The sequence below is a fragment of the Corvus moneduloides genome, chromosome 9 (assembly GCF_009650955.1).
Source record: "Corvus moneduloides isolate bCorMon1 chromosome 9, bCorMon1.pri, whole genome shotgun sequence".
Taxonomy (NCBI): domain Eukaryota; kingdom Metazoa; phylum Chordata; class Aves; order Passeriformes; family Corvidae; genus Corvus; species Corvus moneduloides.
Genome location: NC_045484.1, coordinates 27,490,923 through 27,511,929, shown reverse-complemented (window position 1 = coordinate 27,511,929; position 21,007 = coordinate 27,490,923). Strand labels below are relative to the sequence as shown.

Below are 21,007 nucleotides of genomic sequence, written 5' to 3'. Positions count from 1 at the left end.
AAGTGGACAGATTGCTGCCATACCTGTTTCTCTTGGCAGAACTCTGACAGTCTTCTGGCCTCCCCTGCAAGTGTCCTCTGCTGTTTGTGATCAGATTCACTCTGCAGATTGTGTGTGCGTAGGGATTTGCCTCCTAATCTGCATGGCTGACTTTAGAGAGGCTCTTCTTGAAAGGTAATGAATTACAGATGGAATGGTCTCTGTAGATGCACTGGGGAATGATCTGGGTGTTTGCTGTTTGTTCTACTCAGGGACTGCTACTGCAGAGATGTTATATGGACTGGGCCCTTGGCACTGAGGCACTGGAGAGAACATGGAAGTTGGTACAACTCAGCACTGTGGGAGGTGAAATGAAAAATCAGAACTGTTCTCACAGAGTGCCCCATGCTCTGCACCATTTCTGTGCCACCTCCCAGCTCCTCTGGTCTCTTTGGGAGGAAGCTGCTCGAGGAGGGAGGGTCAGGCAGCACTGGAGAGGCAGAGAAAAGCAGAGAAGTGGGACAGAATGGGCATTGTGTGGCTGGGGCTGTCATTGCCCAGGGGTTGAGGGAGTGTAGAGTGAATGAGAGTGATGAGAAATTATTGTTTTAAAATCAAAGAAATTAAATGGCACAGAATTCTGCTTACAGAGTTGAGACTGCCCAGTGGGTAAACTTACACCTTTGAGATTTAAGACATGAGGAATTCTGGCACCGATTATCCAGCCTTAGTTCACTCTTTTCAGGTAAGAGAGGACAGGGAAGTGAAGTCCCTTAGCAGTCTTGATCTCTGTGGCCACATGAGGATTTCACTGCAGATGTACATGTGAGTCTCAGCTGTTCAACACTACCCTGCCCATATTTTCTTAACAAACAGAACAAAACAAAAAACTTGCCAACATGAAGCTCAGTTAACCTGGAGCTACAGTTACCTAGTGGCAACTTGCTGTTCTCTTCTGGAATATCCGATTCAGGTAAGCACAGGCTTCTGAAAACCGTGGGAGAAGGAGTTAATATAAACTGGACTGAGAAAGTCCATGGCTCACAGATGCCAGCACAGCCTGAGCTGTCCTGCAGGAGCTGGCAGGAGCCACTGGGCATTGTCTGCCTGCCTTCCCTTTGCACAGCTGACAAGCTGAGAAGGTCCATTCCCACAGTGAAGGGACATGGTCAGTGTTACCTTTGCCAGCCTCTCATCTTCTCCCCAGCCAGTGCAGCACTGGAGAGCAGGCAGCAGCTGCAGCTGTGCATGGGGCTTGCCTTCCTTCAGCACTGAGCTGTGTGAGCAGGGCTGTCCCAGCCTATTCCTGCCTGGGATGCTCAGCAGTGTGTGAGTGTTACCTGCACATATAAACCAGCTGCTTATAACACTCCCTTGGGCATAGGCACAGGTTTGAGATACCAAGGTGAGGTCCTAGGGTTTGTTTTCATGGGCAAACCTCAGCCTTTGTATACCTCACAAGTACAGGTGGCTTCAGTTCATTGTAGCTCAGCTCACTTGCATTTGCTCCAACAGAAAAGCACATTCTGCAGCACGAATTCTGAGTGGGACTTCCAGTGTTATGGGCCACTGCATAGAGAGGGGCAGAGATAGGATGGCTTTGCTGACCACTTCTTTTCTGGTTTTCAGAATATGAATTTTTTTCCTCTTGGCTTTGCTCTTCAGGCGATACTGAGAAGAAAGCACTGAAGGAGCTTGTCAGCAAGTACTAGGGCCACACAGAATGCTTATATCTGCAAAGATTTATATTGGGGTAATGAAATGTTCTCTCTCCCTCTGTGTTACTGTATGGAATGATAAATATCATCAGGGCTTTTTTTTTTTAATTTAGCAAACATTTCTCATCTGCACCTACTAGAGGATGGGAATCCTAATGTCTGTGTATCTGTGAAAATGTAAGCTCTTGAAAATGAATGGAAATTGCAGTAGTAACAACCACTTATATTTGTATTGAGTCTAATTTCAACAAGTCTGAAATTCACCAAGGCACCAAGGTCAGGAATACAGTGTCTGTGGAACACTCCAGGGCATGGAGACTTCTGGCAGTTTAGGGTAGGAAGAGAGAGATCATACAGAGCTAAGCAAGGATAAGAGCACTAAGCAGGCTGCAGTTTTACTGTATAATTGGTGTTTATTTAAGAGATTGGGAAGTGATTCCCTGTGCTTTTGATTAGCACCCTGCAACCCTGGCTGGACTAGGCCATTGCTACTCCAAACACAGTTTAACAGTGCATGGGCTTTCAGCAGCAAACATGGTTTAAAATGCTTTCCCTGGCTGTTTATTCATGCACCAGGGTCTGAATACTGCTGTCCCTTCTTTCCATTATTTGTCGTATGGGATCCACAGTTTGAGTTGAACAGATGTGATTAAAATTGATGTTCTCTGATTTTGACTCTGGGAAAGTCACTGGTCTGGTTCCCAGCAAGACTCTGCAAACACTTGCCGTGACTGAGCTGAAGGCATGCAAAACAATGGAGGAATGAGCAAAAAAGGGTAAAAACAAGGGCAAGAATTTCTGAAGTCAGTATTGGTACCAAAGTGCCTGCTTTGTGACGCTGGGCCCTGAGTTGAGGTGAGGTGACACTTGCTGAACACACCTGGGATGGATTTTGGTCATCCTCTGGATATGTGACAAATACAGCTGACTTCAGTTCAGTGCAGCTCATCCAAGCCATATTTGCTCTGAGGGAAAATTCCATGTTCAGCACCATTCAGTGCTGGGTGTGACTTCCAGTATTGGGACAGGGCAGGGAGGGCAGTGATGGGATGGCTTTGCTGGGTGCTGAAGGTAGAACAGCATTATTTGAAAACATAAAATAGTGTGTATGTAGTGCTCTGAAGTTCCTTCCTCTAGAGGTGAAATGGAAAGAGGCCTTTATTCAGTACATCCTCTCTTCCCTCTAGTTGTAGTGGTTAATGTAAATTACTGTATCGCACTGAATGTAGCAGTCACCGAACCGTGCTGGGGTGCAGCTACTATTTTGATGCTTTCTCAAGTAACCAGCCTGATGTTCAATATTCAATTAAAATCAGAAAACTTGATACAACTAAAAGGCAGGAATCTGAATGACATGGTGGCCAGCCTGATATTTCTTAACGTACTAGTTGATAAATCTTGCTTTACAGCTGCATCTGGGACCAGTCTTTGTATGTTCTTTATCTCTTTAATTCCTTTTGCACAGAACAAAACAAATTGGAAATGAAAAACACTGGCTTATTGTATTCATTTTAAGGACATGCTAATTGAAAATGATTGTTTCATACTGGGCTGGATTCAAAAATACGTACATCTCTCTTTCTCTCTTTTACGTATAAATCCATTAATGTGTTGAAATGGCAATTGCTAGGTCAGAGGAAAGTGAGATAAGTAAACCAGAGACAGGCACTTAAGAGGTAGCCATACAAGGAGGCAAATTCTTCTATGCTAGCTCCCAGATCCTTTGGCACAGATATGGTTGCCAGAATCTACATTTTCCTTAAAAGCAAAAGAAAACAAATTTTATGTTGAGAGCTTTTAGGTCCACAGAGATAATTTGGAAAACATGAACAAGAAAATAATTTTTTTCAAAAAAGAAAACTTTAGATTTTCTTAAGCACACTTAAAGCTACTAAAAAAGCAGTGTGGTGTGGTTTTAGGTTAATCTGGAAGAGGATTTGATGGAAAAGTTGCTTGTACTCTCTTCAGCCAGTTCAGTTTCTTTCTCAAATGAACTTGGAGTTGTAAGGCAGTTAATGAGGAACCTTAATAAGGACTTCATTAAAAAAAAAAAAAGATTATTTTTAATAATTTTAAAGTCATTGTCCAAATTTTGGTCTAAACTCTAAAGGGATTTTTTTCAGGTTTATCACCTCAGCAGAATGACTTTCAGCTTACTTGGAGTTCAGGCTTTTTAGGGGGGGAAGACTGATACCAGATGAAATGTGTATCATGTATGTTGCATGCTGGTAGTGTCAATTTGGAGGATTAAAGTAAAATAAAAGACCAGTTAATATTATAAATGAACCAGAGCACTACTTCACAGAGCGTATGGCCCTTGTGTTATAAGAGCACACACTTTTCCAGTTAGAATTGCTGTGCACACAACCAGAATCTAACGTCCCATACACAAGAGCAGATCAAAGAATAGCAGTAACTGTGTGTTCAGTTGAGAACTGTTCCTGACAGATCACAGATCCATGGCAATGGGCTGCTTTGTGGCTCAATTGCCAGTTACTGAACAGTGGCCAACAGTAAAAAGGCAGTCATGATGACTTTTCTTTCCCCTGCAGGATTACATGTTTTTCTTGTTTATCTTCACCATTATTGCCACTTACATCCTAGATCACCTACCCAGCACGGAAAGGGCATGAAATTTGGGTGGCATTGTGCCATCCCAAGAGTTTAGAGTCTAGTTTAGTCCTAGAGTTTAGAATTCACCAGTTTTTCATAACTTCTCAGCTGGCATGAAAAGAAAAAAAAAAGTTCTCTTAATTTACTGTGGTTCCTGCCTCCAGATCGCCAATCTCTCATCAATGCGAGCATGTATTTGGAGCTGGACTGTTGTGTTTGGCATTAAAACTTTTTGGATTTGTTTGTTTGTTGTCACTTTTAAGATATCAGATGAAGTGCCAATGGGTTTGTATCTTGGACAGCTGTGTCAACGTTTTACTAACAGTCCAACCCCACAGCTTAAGGGGAGCAAGGCAGGATATCCCAGGTGAACTGGTGAGAGCATGGATTTGTTGACATTGTGTGTGGACCAGTGGACTTTGCATTTTTTATGTGCTGGGCTGTTCGTCAGCGGGATTACAGACAGAGGAGAAGAGGCCAGTCCTGTGAGTTAGCACCCAATTCATCCTTGTCTGTGGGAGATGGGAGAGCTGAGTAACTTGACTGTTTGAACAAGAAAGGATTCACAGAACTTGTTTTGCTAAAAAACAAACCTGACTTTTCAGAATAACCTGCGAATGAACACAACAATTACGTGCTTTTGGTAAAAGCAAAATCATTTCTTCCTACACTTAGACCTGACAGCACACTCGCTCTGTCGGTTCAGCTGATGTGCAGGGAAGGCCAGCCTGGGGAAGAAGATGGTTGAACCCAGTGCTTGTAGAGGGTCTCCTCCATTGGCCACATCTTCCCTGTGCCCTGATGGAGGATCGTTTACATTGTCACTGGCATTGTTTGCCAGAGATTGCTGCATGTGGCTTTTAATGGTGAGCGCACAAATGTGTCTGTGGTAATCTGTTGGCGTAGTCCTTTGTGGCTGAGTATGTCCTTCGTGTTGTTGTTGTGCCAGGGCATGCTTTAACTCAGAGCCTGCGGGCTGTACTCTTATGTTTAAGAGCTGTGATTTTGTCATGGTAAGTTTTGAGGGAAAATCATGTGTTAGTTATGGTGGAAAATATCAATGGAGAACCAAACAAAGTAACAAAAACTTAGGGTATGTTTTGTGCTGCCTGACATGGGGTATTTAGGTGCATGGACTTGGTTGGTCTTAAGCAGAACTAGGTTTAGAAATCACTGGCACATTACTCATTGTACACAAGATTCAGAGACAGGAGTATTCTGTACCCATTTTGTAATTTTTTTTGTCACCATCTTGGGTTCTAATTTTAAAATCTTTTCATTGGGCACAGTCTGCCCCACGGGTTGCTCAGCATTTTTTCTGCTTCCTTTGTCTTGTGTTTCTATGCCAGTCTGGTTTTTTGGTGACTCCCCTGTGAAAGAAGACAGTGAGTGCAGTTGACTCTGTTGAGAACTGAACTGCTCCATTTTCTCAGCTGAAACCTCCTCATACCTCACCTTTCCCAGCCCTCCAACCCAGTCAGGCTTTGGTCTTGTCCTCCCAGGGTGATGCTACCATTCTTCCCTTCGTCCTTTCAAGACTGACTTACTCCATGAAATTAGCTTTTTTGCTTTCCTGGCTTGGTGGGAAAATGTGAGGAGATTGATGAGGTGGATTATTTGGCTGTGTACAGGTACTGGCTCCTGGTGAGGATTAGGAAAATGTGTTGTAATGGTGATGAGCCATTCTCAGTTTAAGAAGTCCATCCCTCTGGCTGTGCTTTAGTGGCAGACAAGCCCAGGTCACAGATCTGAGGCAGTGGTTTTGAACACCCGTAGTACCGTGTCTCAGCAGGGGATGATGTTCGTGCTGGCTTGAACCCCAGCTCTTGTTGCTGTAGCAGACTGCCAGCCTGTAGCTCAAGACTGAGTTTTTAGGGCAGATTTCTGCACATTTTCTACTGAAAGAGGCAAGTTCAAGAGAGCTGTTTAATGCTGCATCAGTAGTGGTGTGTGTGGTCGCACATACAAGGGCTCTGTAACTAGTTACACTTCTCATCATATGACACAAGAACAACTGTGCAGTCCCTGTTTCAGGATATGCAAAAGATTGATGCTAGTGGGTGGTTTCAGAGATAAATTTCTCTGGCCAAGAATGTTTTGATGACATTCAGAGCAGAGAGAATGGCCCTGTTAATGTTGTATCGTGTAATTGGTGAGGTCATGTGTATACAAAAGTCATGAGAACAGGAAAGGCTAGTAGTAGGTTTGCCACTCCTGCCCATTTTATTTTCCTTGCATACATTTTCCAATTGCAACTTGCTTGTCTGCTCTTTAACTTCGCTGTAAGTAGGGACTAATTAAAAAAGCACCAGCCTCCAAGATGAAATTTAGAGAGTTTTTGCTTCATATGCTCACGTTTGGCAATGAGAAAAGAACACATAAAGCTCACAAAGGAAAAGGTGAGATTTTTTTGTCCACACAAGATACTGATCCAAGATTGTTTGGACAGAACGAAAGGCTGCATCTCTCCATTCCTGTGAGCCCCAGCATTTCCAGGATTGCAGTCGGTGGGAGAGGAATAGGAGTAGGAGGGACTGAAAAAACTCCTCCATTATGCCAAGGGTAAAAAGTGAAAAAGAAAGTGGAGCAGTCCCAGGCAGAGGCTGTTTTACGTGGCCTGCTCTGTCCAAAGCAAGGCATTCCCATTCCACCCCAGAGGACGGCTGCCAGCAGCCATTTCTCTGGGTCCATGGTGTGCCTCTGCACTAGATGGTGCCCATTTGGGAAGCTTGGCACTGCCTGCTGCACAGCTGGAAGCTCCCTATCCCAGCTCTGGTGTCCTGAGTCTGGGTTAATGAGCTGTTCTGAAAGGCGGAGGGGAGCTCATGCCACGCTTTGCTCAGGCCAGTGTGGATATGCCCCCAAGGCTGCTGTGCCCATCAGACCTCTCTTTGTAGAGCAGCATGGAAATTGGATGCATCTGTCTTTTCTTTGTCTGGCTACAGTTCCTTGTGATCAGTCTGGAGAGAGTTGTACATGGAATCATAGAATGGTTTGGGTTGAAGGGATCTTAAAGATCATCTCCAAAGAAGATGCTGAGAGCCTCTCTGTCTTTTTCAGCTGCGTTAGCTGGTCTAATAAAAGGTACTATTTCTCCCAGCAAACCTTTCCTCACTGTCATTAAAATACGTGTTTGTTTGCTATGGAAAGTTGAGGTTGTTTTGGATATTCTTCTGGGGAAGGAGAAAAGAACATAGCTTTAAAAAAAAAAATGTTGGCAGCTTTCAGAAAAGGTCTAATCATTCATTAAACGAAAAAGTTCATTCTCCTTTTCAAAGAGCACATTGTGGTCACAAAGATGACCGTGAAATCAAAGCAAGTTTGCTGCAGAACTCATCTCTTGCACAGAAAATTAAACTTCAATTTTTTTTCCCCCCTCAATTATGAGGTGACTAAAGAAGAAAGAGGAAAGGTAGGGTTTTAAAAAGACATACTGTGGATTAATTCAGAGTTCCAGCCTTTATTCACATAGCATATCATTTAAAAAGGTTTATCAGAATTCTCTATAAGTAAATGATGGGCCAAAATGGACCAAAATTTTGAAGTAAGAAATAAGCTGTGAGGTTCTGATGTGAAGGTGCTGGTAGAATTGGAATAAAAGAACAGAATCTTTTTAATGTTTCAGAAGAGAGTCACAGAAAGAAGTGCTCTGCAGAAGAATCACAAAGCAGTGTGGCCTAAAACTGATGAAAATGAGTCTTTCCTGGGCAGCTATATGAAGAGCAAGGCTGGGACTGTCCTTACCTAAGGAGTACTCACCCAGTGCAGAGATCTCAAGATGCTTTAGAGAATTAAAGCCCAATGAATTAGAGCTCAATACAAGCCAGAGAGACCCAAATGTATTTATTTCCACATTTCGTAGATGATGAATGAGTCACAGAGAGGACACGTTCAAAAGTCTTGCTTTAAGTTTGGAAATACAGTATTGTACTTACTGGAGGCTGTACATTGCCTGTGCCCTTGAAATAACCTTACTCATCTGCACCTGGAAGTTGTTCTCCATCCACAAAACCCAGTGGGGCTGTTTAAAGCCAATTCACAGGTGTCTGAAATTTTACATATAGAGGTGTGAGACTATTTAAAACATATGTGCAGGTGTTTACATTGCAAAGTGCAGGAGCAAGGCTGTGCACATCCAATTTAGGTTTCATGTTGGAAGACAGGGCTACCTTAAAGGAAGTCCAGGAACAGGTGGCAAGGTTGGCATGTTCCCAACTGTATCAGAAAGGAGATAAGCCATACTATAAAGGGCTCATTTTTATGCTACATAAAGTATATATGCTGGTTGCTTGTTCAGTGTTACTTTCTTTTCAAGTGTGTAAGAGAATATTAGAGAGCATAAAAGCACAGTAAAAACTACCCGAATATGCTGATGTGTCCAGCATTCTCTCCTATGTTATGGTTATAGATCTTCTGCTGGAAGGCCTGATTCTCCAGAGCTCTGCTCCTGGGTCAGAGGCTTTATCCCAGTGACTGATAAGGTCAGGATACTCAAGAAGTACTTCACAAGTGGTGATGCAGTCCCTGCTGAGGAGGCGTTTGAGTACAGTCAGAACACACGAAGGACTAGACTCTGCACAGGAGTTGAAGTGATTTGCTCAGGGTCACCCAGTTTGACTTGGCATGACACCAGTTGCAAGAACAACTCCTGGACCAGGCATGAGTTGTTCAAAAGTGTCCTGGGGTGCAGATGGCTTCTGCTTTTCAGAAATATTGCTGCTAGTAGCTCTTTTGTCTAGTTGGACACCAGCAGTTTTATAAGCCAGTAACTTCTGGAAAGCTGTGTGGAGCAGAGGGCTGAAATTGGACATCTTGAAAGATGTCCAGGAGAAAAGTTAGGTCTTCATAAAGTTTGTGGTCTTGTCAAGTGCCAAGGCTGGCACCCGAAGGAAGCAGAAGCATTCCTTTTTCCTGTTTCAGAACCAAAGTGGACAGGCCAGGTATTGAGGTATAGCAAGTCCGTGGATGCAGGCAGCTCAAGTGCCTTTTGCCTCAAGTGATACAGAGGACCCAGGTGGGAAAGAGACTGATTATTGGGAGTTACAGCCCTATACACCTCCTTTATCCCAGTTAATTTCTCTAGGAGGTGAGAGAAGAAGTACAAATGCTCACTTAAGCACCTGGAGTTTGCACACAGAAGAGACAGGAGTTGGAACAGAAGCTTTCTTTGGGTGTGGAAGTAGGTTTGCAATAGCTTCTGTCCCTGAAACAATTAGGTCAGGCCCCACCAGGAGTGGAGGCTTCTCTCCCTCACTTCAATAGGAGCTGGGAGATCTCCTCTGGGTTGGTTCTGCCAAACCTCACATGAACTGAGCAGCACCAGCAGCCAGGAGGAGCTCAGCATATTTTAAGAGGGACTGCACAAGGGCTTGAAGTCACCCAGCACCTTCAGGACATGGACCCTGGATACTCTCCAGAACCAGGAGGTGCAGGGTCAGCATTGCAAAGGTGAAAATGAACCATTCAAGCCCTGGGAGGTTTGGCTGGGGTGTGGTCCAAGTTCTGCCTGTAGTTTTGGGTCATTTTTTCTTGATTTACCCAAGTTGCTCTGGCACATGCTTGGCCTCGGACTCCTCATTCTGAACCCCTAGAACAGGCTCAGCAGCACCTTGTGTGACACAACTACTGTGTCTGGTGCATTTTGCAGAGGTGGTATCTGGGAGCATCAGGGCTCCAAGGACAGTGATATGAGGCGTAAACAACCTGAAAAATAAAATAAACTCTTGCTATCAGAGTCACAAGGCGAGCTGTCCAATACAACATTAGTCTCTGATTTTATATTTAATTTTAGAAGCTGAAACTAAATGTTTTAATTTTATATTATTCTCAACATAATGCTAATTTGCTCCAGATGTCCACTCTGAGCTGAACGCTGCCATTTTGCATAGAAAGCATGTGTGTCAGTGATTTATTCCAAATAGCTTCTCTTTTACTGCATTTCATTTTATTCTGAATGAAGTACTTAACAACATGTTTCTCTTTAAGAATCTTACTTAATCATATGGATATAATTTCTTCAATTTACGTTTTCAGTTCTTTAGTGTGGTGGCCACAGGGTGTTTCTTAACCTAGGAAGATTAAATGCACATGTTGAAAGCTGCTTATATTTGATTTTGAGGCACTTTCATTTCAAAGTCCTTCACGTAAGGTACAGAAGTGATTGTGGTTTCCTGCTAGGTTCTGGGATAGAGGGATAACTCTCAGGAAAACCTTGCAGATACCTTCTAATAATCATCCATGAAAATAACATAATTTCATTTCTTTCAAAACTGTGGTCTACCGAGAGTGTTTAAGACTTTTTTTATTGGGGTTCAGGAGAAAAAGAGATTTAATTTTCTTGTCATTTCTGGGCTACAGTTCAACATTTCAACTTAAAACCTATTTCCATTGAGCTCCTTTCCCAGTTTTCCCTCAAAATATTATCTTAGAAAATGTCTTTTATTCAGTTATTTTTTTATTTATTTAGCAACATACTAAAAATTATGTGAGACAGCTCAATATGAAACCTTTGTTATTTGAGCCTGGCTCACTCAGCCATTCCTGTACATGGGCTGCTATTGGTCAAGTATGTCAGGAATGTCCTTTGGCAGCGGCCTGGGAGCTGCGTCATGCATGTGAAGCAGCTCCTATGAACTGCTCGGCGTGGATGGGAGGCTGCTCTGAACCTTGGAACAAAGTCCAGGGAAGATTTTATTCGTCTTTCATTTTAAAGCTGACCCGGGGTATGTAGTTTGTAGTAAGATGTGATGCTTCTGCAGTGGTCACACAAAATGTAATACACCAGGTTCCTCAGATACCAAAACCTACTCTTCTTCCCTTCTAAAAATCATTTAACTCATACACTCCCTTTTCCTCTTAGGCTTGTAGACTGCAACCTATGCCATGGGATATAAATTTCATGAGGTCACATCATTTGCAAGGCAGGTTTTTCCCACCTGAAGTAATGTTCATCTATATTAATTTACGTCTTCTTTTTGCATTTCTTTTTCAATCCTAACTTTTAATTTTCAGAACTAACCTTGCTGTTATTCTACAATTGTATTAGTTTATTACACTAAATTGTTGACACAGCTGGTAGGGAGCTAAGTGCTGTGGTTTCACACAATAAAATTTCAGACAATGTGTGTAGCACTTCTTTTTTATACATATCATTTGAAAGCCATATGATTCACCAATATGTGTTATTGTTATCCACCCATGTGGGATACAATCTATTTTAAATTAGTGAAGTGACTTGCTAAACTCCCTGTAAACAATAAGACTGTGGGAAAACATTAAGTACTATTCAGAAAAGAACATTGGTATACAGCCTTTTATCCAGAGGATCCCACAGTGCTGTAGAGAATGGAGGGACCTGGCACTGACTGCTCTTCAGCAGAGCTCATCTTCACAACAGGCTTTAGGAGGCAACTCCAGCACTTAAAAATGGAGCAGGGTTTGGTGGAGAGTGTAAATGCTCACACCAGTTCAGTGGGTGTGGTAAAACCCTGAGTGAAGAGTAGCAACAGGGTGTTTGTTAGCAAAATCTTTAACATCTCCTTTATAGAGAAAACTGACTTCCTCTAAAGCAGGTGAGGTCTTGAAGCCATTTTCCCAGGAATAAATCTCTCCGATTTTCCTTCATGTAATGAACGTGGCCAAGCAAGACAAAATGCAAACACTGGCAGACTGAAATTAATGACTTAGGGTAAAGTGAGGATGAGTTCCTGATTTGTAGGGGAGAGAGAGCCAGTTCTCTCAGAAAGAGAAGATTATCCTTCTCCATGTGTTACCCTCCAGCTCTGTGGGATTCTGCTGTAGTGTGATGAGCAGGTCCATGGGTGAAGGAGAGCTGTTTGTCTTGGGGTTCTGCTTCACGACCAGGGTACAAGGGAGAGCAGAATGAGGTAACCAACCCTCCAGTGGTAACAAGCTCCCACCACATCTCACAGCCTCCCAGTGATTCACCAGTACCTCTTGTAGGGCTCTTCGCTAGAGCTCAGCTTTACACATGTGAGGAGGTGTCAGTACAGTCATTTTAGCTGATCCCTTGCCTGCCTTGGATTACAGGTTGGACCTCAGTCTTCACGTATGGATAATCAGGTTGGCTCAGCATGGCACAGAAAGAGCAGGAGCCTATCTGAGCCCTGCAAGTCCCAGTGACTTTCCTACTCCCCTGCTGAGAATAACCTTGGAGACAGTTGTATGTTCTCCTCGTTGCTTTGTGCGAAGATTAATCCAGCGTTGGTAAATTCATGCAGTTTGTCAATTTGCAGGGAAACTTTACTCTTCTGAGCTGATCTTCAGAAATAACAAGTTGAGATAAAAGCTCCATCATGTGCTTGTGGAAATGAGCACAGGGTAGAGTTTGAGAAAGACAGTAGGTTTTAAGATTTAAAAAAATCCACCCTAACTAAAATGGGAGAAAACCCCAGCAATAAAACTACAGACTTTGTGAAACAGATTTAGTGAGGAAAATGAACGATCTGTGTTGAACCAGTACAAAAAGTTGTATTTGCAACAAAAAGCCCACACAGATGGGCAAAGAGTTACCTTGCTGCTATTTTTCATCTTTCCTGAGAGAATTTGGTTGTGCTGGACTAGTTAAGTCAGCTGTAGCCAGCTATTTCCCACTGTAGATCAGATTTTATCCGCAGGATCCTCCTGTTTGATCTGCCAAGGACAGGAGCCACTTTGTAAGCTGGGATGACATGTTACAAGCTATGATTGTAAAACATATTTATTTATTGGTCTTGACAAAGGTAGGAGCTGGGTTTTCCAGGATCATAAAAAACCGAGGAGTCCAGGGGGGATGAGTGGGAAGTTAGGATGGACACTTACTGCTGCCAGATGACACCGTGTTTGTGACACACAGGCTTGTCACACGCTGGTCTCAAATCTTCCTGTGACTGGAGACAGAGCACAGACCTAACCTGGGATGTTCTGTCTGTGGTACATTGGAAACCTGTGCTGTTCCTAGACACACTCTTGGCATGTTACAAAGGCAGACTGGACTATGTGCGGATCTTTTTATTCCTTTACTGGTTCATTAAAAATAAAGAAAAATACGAAATAAAGAGGGAAATTTTTTATTTTGTTTTTCTCCATGTGTTTGTTAGTGAATACATTCAGAGTATTTCAATAGTGTCTGATGCCAGTATAACAGCTTGTTTGCTTAATTCCTGAATGTACGCATTGTTTTTAGCGAACATTATTAATTTCTGTTTGTCCTGCCTCTCTTCCAATCTCCCATTGGATTCAGAATGTAAACCAGGACAGGCAGCTTCTCTGCCATCCTCTTTGCAGACGTCTCTCCCAGGCCCAGGAGTGAGAAGTGCCCTGTGCTGGGCACAGAAGGGTTGCTGAGTTCCCCAGCGTGCATGAATGTCCTACGCTGAAAGAGAGCGCTCAACACATTACAGGAACAGCTTACAGAAGCAGGGTGTGTAATTTTTAATAACTGGGATAAAAACCCCTCAGTGACATCTTTAAAATATAAATGCCTTTTCTTGTTTCTTTTATTCCTTTGCCCCCCCTTATTTTGCCTTTTCATCTCTTCTCCTTTCAATTCCATTAAGCTTCATTGTACAATAATGTATTGCACTGGACTTTTTTCAATTATGTTTTTGATTTTTTCCTCCTTGTTACTATAAAACTCCAGATGTTTTGAGACTTCATGGTTCTCTGGATTATTTTTTCCTTTATTTTAATCTTCTTTTGTAACATGCCACACATGTGGTATTTTGGCCTTTTAAGATGCTACGCTGTGCTAATCAGCCATAAGTTTTGGGGTAGGATTTTTTTTTCTTTCCATAATTACTATTTTTCCCCTTCTTTCTGCTGTTGTCTCTTTAATTATTTTCTTTTTTCTATTTGTTTTATTTTTTGTTGCCCCAACTGGTTAGTCCACATCAATCATAATATATTCTCCCTTTGCTCTGAGGCTACATTCTTTATGTTAAACAAATTAATTCTTCACTCCAAACTTTCAAGCTCTCATACCTGTGAGTAGATTATGAGCACCTTTTTCACCTTGCTTGTTGGTACAGAACAGTTTGCACTGTAACTGGCCCCCCAGACTAAGAGCACAGACTGTTCTTTAAAGATGGAGATGGGTGCAAATAGATGATACTTTAGATGCAAACTGGAATGGAAATGTTGCCTTGGAAATTAAGACAATGAATTACTGATCCAGAGAAATGAGTTTTTGAAGTACATGTAGGAAATGATACTTTTTATTAAAAAAAATCTAAAAGTACTGGAGGGAAACATTTTAATTTATTTGTGGTTCTTTGCTGGCATGGATGGAAGAGGGTTTTTAATTGACTTTGTTCAATCTTAATTTTGTCCCCAAAACAAGCAGATCTGGCTTCAGATATTAGAACAGCAAATCTTGGATTGTGTGCTGTCCTTTAATTTCAAATAGCTTGTAAACTATTCAAAAAATCCCAAATAAAGAATAGTTTCCCAATTACATCTGACGAAATAAAGGGGCTGACATGGGGTGTCTCCTTTGCTGATTACATGGCCCTATGAATTTTGCATTTTGTTCTTTAAAATGTTGCCTCATGTAATGTTATTTTTGCCTGCAAGCCATAATATTGCATTCAGTCCAACTGTAATGAGGTTTCAGAAAATTGTTTGCTTTCCAAATGACATATTTAGCAAAACCTTATGGCAAAGTCTGTGGCTGTCAAGCTGCTGATAGTAAAATACTCCAAACTTTCCTGGTTCATTCTCATATGTTGTGGCAAACAAATGCAACTACCCCTGTTTTGACAAATGTTTATACTTCTGCTTGATTAAAGAAGGATTACTAAAAAGAGTTTTAATACTAGAAATTGGGTCTTGTGAAAAGGATAGGATACTCTGATAGTTCCCCAGATACTTTAGATTTGCTGAAAAACGCATGGAAAACTCTCTTTGCTCACTGAAGTGCATGACCTACTGGCACTAGAAGAAATAAATGTATGAATATTCCAGTGCTTGAAGCAGTGTTTGCCCTGTGCAGGGGATGTTGGCAGGCAGGTGGCTGCCTCTGCAGTCAGAGGTGTCTGTTTGTGTGTGGGAATCGCCTTGTGGGCAGAATCAGACCTGGTCACTCTTGGAACCTCGTGACTTAAATGAGTCCTGCGTGGGCCAGGTCTGCACTCCTCATGCATCCATCTCTCCTGGTACTGCCCGAGGGGGTTCAGGAATGCGGGCTTAGGGGCTTATAAAATTCATAAAATTGAAATAACAGAGACAGCCCAAAGTCTTGTGTAATTCAGTGATGATCAAACACCTCCTCCAGGATTTTCAGTGTATTCATATTTCCCAGTTTCATGGAAATTAGGAAATACATGACCTGTCTAACAGCATAAAGAAAAATGAACTACTGGTGGACAGTGTGTGGATGTCAAATGGTTGGCCACAACTACCCTAAACCCCAACAATGTGAAGGATATATTGCATTTATACTGTGGCTTACTTGTCTAAGTTTTTCTTCTTCCTGTTCTGAACCTTTTAAGCTTTTCATCTCTTACGCACCAGCAGCTGTACAACACTCTGGCTAAAGCCCTAAATGCTTTTTTAAAAGACAAACAATAAAAAGTACAAGCATTTTTGCCCAAGACTCAAATGAAATAGCATGTAGTGTCACTTTGTAAACATAAATTGTTCAGGCTTCAGAAATAAAACCAAACCCAGAAACTGGCAGGTCCTTTTATGTTACCACTACCTGCCATTTTATTGCAATCACAAAGGGGAAAAAACCTAACAGTTTAAAATTCTAACAGTTAAAGCTTCTAACAATTTTAATCTGTAAGTTTGAATCTGGCTAAATAAATCGGGATCCTTTAGGATGTTAAAATCTCATTCCATGATTTTTTATGTACCCAAATAATTCTGTTGAGTTTAATAAAACTCCTTGCATGAGCCACGTTACTCACCTGCAGCTATTTGCAGGATCAGAGCTTTACATTGTAGCTACAACAGCGAATTAAACATTAATCTAATCAGGAGTTAGCTGGGAAAAACAAAGCACCAGAACAGATACTTTGATTGTCCTGTGGGTGGAACAACTGATGTGTTTGAGTTCCTGAGGTTTGTAAGGTTCGGAGCCCCATGTGCTTCCAGCCAGGGCCCCGACATTGGCCTCAGTGTGCTGTAAAACATTGATGCTATTTAAAGAGTGGTGTGGCTGTTTCCTCCCCTCCAGAAGGGATACGCAGCCTCACAGGATCCTTTTTCTCGTAACATGTTTTTCAGTAAAATTTTCCCAATTTTGTAATCAGTTGGGAAGAAAGAACATTTCACAATGTTCATAAGGCTTGTGGATGTTTTGACCAGACATCAGATTTCCTATTGATAGCATTAAATGCTTTGGAATGAAATGTTTTGGGTTTTCCATCTGTAGGCTGTCTGAGATGTCAGCAGCCAGTATGACCTGCTCTTTCCCTTTTAGGTCTATAAATAAAAGGCAGCTTGTTTAACTGATCTTGCAGCAGAGAGCAGAGGTGTATATTAATGAGCTTGCTCTAATGGCACACTGGACCTATTTAGCACTACGACTGTGAAGGCTTCTCTTTTTCAGTCATAACTCATTTCCTAAGAAAATGTCAGTTATTGCTTTGCCCTATGGTCTGAGCTGGTTAGTTTATAGTTTATTTCTCCTGATCTGTACCACTGACAGATATTCTAGACATGACCGTGCTTAAATATGCTTGTGAAAATGGTAAACATTTGATAATATAAACCCTCTTGGGAACATGCTATTATTTCTGCATGGCAACATTCTCAGGTGCATTCAAAGTATAATCTGGAAGCAAAGAAAAAACATATTAAGCAATTACAGTTATTAGATTAAACTGTTTTGTTGGGAAAATTGTGATGTGTTTAGATCACTGTGAGATAATTCCGTGTTTTTATAAATATGGCTTTTGAATGCATGGTATTGCAACAGCGACACTGCAGTGAGATTTTGGTATGAAATAAAGATAACACATGTATTTCCATATGGTGATGAACTAGTTTAGTCCCATAAATTTCTACAAGGTATTTTTTCCTGGTAGAAGTTGTGTTCTAAAAGCAGCAGTAGTTATAAAACCCAATAACTGCATTGTGTTCTTGCTGTAATCATGTGGCATTGTTTAGTGTCTGTGCTTGGGTGTGTGCAGCATTAACAATCTCACAGCAAAGAAAAAATTAGTAATTGCAATTTAATTATTATTTTTATTGATGAAACTTGTTTAAGAGCTCTGTTGACATTTACAGACTTTGAGGATCATGCAGCATTTGTTACTGTTATCCCAGGCATCAAACGTCCACAAAATGTTTAGGATTGTAGGATTAAGCAGTGACAGATTGGGGCCAGGTGTCTGGGAGATCCTGTAAGTGGCCTTCTCAGTTGATAAAATAGCTCTTACCATCCTGGAACCCTTTTGAAACTGAACATCAGTTCTTCGTAGTTGAAGCTGAGACAGTTGTGGGATGGCTGGATCTTCCTGGAGGTTATTTAAAAAGGAGAATGAGCACCCCATTTCTCCAAGAGTAGCTTTATTTAGTGCATATATAAATGTAAATACACTCCCAAGTAGCAAGAGTAAGTGGAAGGGTTAAAAGAGTTGGTGAGTAGCAGTTAAACCCAAGAAGAACCTTACAAAGCTGTCTTAACAACAGCAACCCAGGTGAAGTTACCATAGCCTTCCTCTTCAGGAAAGCTGTTTCCATATGTGGACTTCCATAGGGATAAACTGTGTGGGACACAGTCAGCAGATCCAGCAAGAAATAAGAGAGTTGAAAAAGGTGTCCTTCAAAGTGCAACTCTTTTCTGCAGCTCTGAGTGGATTCTCAGCCCCACCCTGCTCAGCTCTTTGTACCAGCTGCTTTCCTCCCTCCCTTTCAGACCTTTCATCTTCACCTTCCCCTCTTCTCATCACTTGCTGGCAAAGTTTTTGCCCCCACTCCTTTCCCATTGATCTTCTTCCTGTTTGACCAACCCAGCCTTTGCCAACTTGAAAATGAGTACTGCAGTCACATCATTCTCTTTGCTGTTGTATTGTTCCCCCTCACATCTTTATCCTGAGTTTATCATTGCATTGGGACTATCCCACTGTCTGTTATGCAGTTTAATAAGCTGGTTAATACAAATAATGTGAATTAGGAAATAATAACATAAATAAGAAAAGCTCTGAATGTCCAAGCATATGTGGTGATGGAGGAACCTTACTGCTGAAGGCATTGGACATATTTACCAAGAAAAGGCAGCTGACCACAGTAGAAGGGTCCGTAAATAAGCCTGTATTTGTTTTGAGTATTGCTGCTTACACTGTAGCTCTGAGCACTTCTGGTAGGGCCTGCTCCCTCTCTTCCTCAAGTGTCGATCCAGCAAACTCTTAAACATATGTGCTTTCATGTGTTTTACATTAAGCTTGTGTTTAGATGTTTTAGGACATTTGCTGTTGGAATTTTTGCTACTGACATCAATGAGAGTGGAGCTGGACCTTTAATGAGTTTGGATTATTCTGCATACCTTCCTACTTTGCATTAGGCTCTAGATATGGAACTGAAGACTGGTAATCCATTAGAAAAACATTCTGAGGGTCAAGATCCTTCTCTCTAAATTGGAGAGAGATGGAATTGAAGGCTGGAGTGTTCAGGGAATGAGGAATTATGGTCACATCCAGAGGGTAGTGGTGAATGACTCAATATTCAGATTGGATGTCGGTGACAGGTGGTGTCCCTTGGGGGTCCATGCTGGGACCAAGTGCAGTCTCGGCAAATTTGCAGGTGACACCAAGCTGCGTGGTGCAGCTGACACTCCTGAGGGACGGGATGCCATCCAGAGGGACCTGGACAAGCTCCAGAAGTGGCCCATGGGAATCTTGTGGGTTTCAGCAAGGCTAAGTCCAGGGTCCTGCAGCTGGTTCAGGGCAACCTCTGGTATCAACACAGGCTGGGGGATGAAGGAGCACAAAAATGCTCCAAGGGAGGGAACACCTCTTCTGAGAAGAAAGGCTGAGAGAGTTGGGCTTGTTCAGCCTGGAGAAGGCACCAGGGAGACTTAGAGCAGCCTCTCAGTGCTTGAAGGGGACCTGCAAGAGAGATGAAAGGGATAATAATAGTTCAAAGGGATGCCACACTATGGGCACACTAATCAAAGGAGGCTGGAAAGGAGGAAGATTAGGAACAAAAAGGAAAAAAGTGATCTTTAGGACCTGAGAACATTCACTCAGCTTGATGGAATGTCCTTATGAGAACTATGAATTTGCTGAACTCTGCTCTATTTTTCGTAGACTTCAGCATTTTTGCACATTTCAAATTGCTCCATTCTGAATCTTTGTCAGATTTTTAGTGATGGTCATGAAGAAAGTTTGTTTCTTTTGAAGCCTTGGTGGCTTTGGTCACTTCCAAACCTCCCCACCTCCTTGCACCAGCTCAAATGTTCAGAGGTGGGTTGTGACCAAACAAAGCTTCTGAACTCATAAACTGCATGTCTCCAGGTGATTTTGTGGATCTGTCACAATAGCTGTGATGGGTAAAGATGGAAATATATGAGATACTTGTCTGTACAAATAGACCCAATACGGCATTTAGATGGGTTAATACCTGCCCAGGGCAGTAAAATATTTATGGCGGTAAAGGCCACACTGATCCTTTGATGTGTGAGTGGCTGGGACAGAGAAGTGCCAGAAGCCCCTCTGCCTGCAGTGTGCAGAGCTGATCACTGGTTCAGTGTGTTGGTCACTGTGTTGAGGTATTTACAAAACACACTGGGCTGAGCAGAATGTGGTGGGCCTTTCTCCATCAGTGATTTAATTTGCCTTTGGCAGGCCCGGGGAGATAGCCATCTCCAGGGTACAGCATCTTCAGGGCTCCTGCATCTGCTCTCCCTTCCCATCCCTCCCCCTGCACAGCTGGATGCAACAGCCAGGTCAGCAGTTTGCATGCACTGATATGTGTAAGAGGTGTGAGTGACAAACAGGATTGGCAAGGTGATTTCTGTGACGCCATCTCAGGAGCCACAGGTTCCTGGAAAGCTGCTGAACAAAATCCTGACTCTGCAAAAAGAAGTGACAAAGCATTTGCTGATTTTGTGAGAGTCAGGATTTCACTGTTTATGACCATGAATCATGCAAAAATCTGTGGCTTCCAGAAACAGTGGTTGGAACAGGTTGCTCAGAGAAGCTGTGGCTGCCCCATCCTTGGAATTGTTCAAGTCCAGGTTGGACGGAGCTTGGAGCAACCTGGGATAGTGGAAGGTGTCCCTGCCTACGGCAGGGCTTGGAACTAGGTGACCCTTAAGGTCCCTTACAACACAAACCATTCTATGAAGATACACCTGCATTATTTCAGAATTGCTGTTAGAGTTGATATGAAGGTGAATTGGGTTGTCTTTCTCAAATACATTCCTTGAGATCACAAATCCTTGAGGAACCAGGTTTTTGTCTGTGTAGAGGCATAAGAAGATCTGCAGTGCCATGAAACAGCAATATATGCAGAGTGGGCAAAGAATATGCATTCCATCACTGGAGTATTTGCATGCAAGTATTTGAACATGTGTAAGCGAATGCATTTTATGGGTGTGCAGGTGCACGAACGTGTGTGCACACGTGAGTATTTGTGCTCACCTGGGAGAGTTCCCAAAGCACATCCTACAGACAGTGCCTCCACTGCCTGTTGTCTGTAACACTGACACCTACAGTGAGCAATGCAAAACACCCTTCCCTGGCCTAATA

At 42.4% G+C, this 21,007-nt stretch overlaps 1 protein-coding gene across 4 annotated transcripts in view; it reads left to right on the top strand.

Moving 5' to 3' along the window:
- The window catches only part of GLIS1 (GLIS family zinc finger 1), a 182,043-nt gene that overhangs the window by 125,564 nt on the left and 35,472 nt on the right, over nucleotides 1-21,007 (top strand). The gene's annotated exons all lie outside the window — the stretch shown is intronic.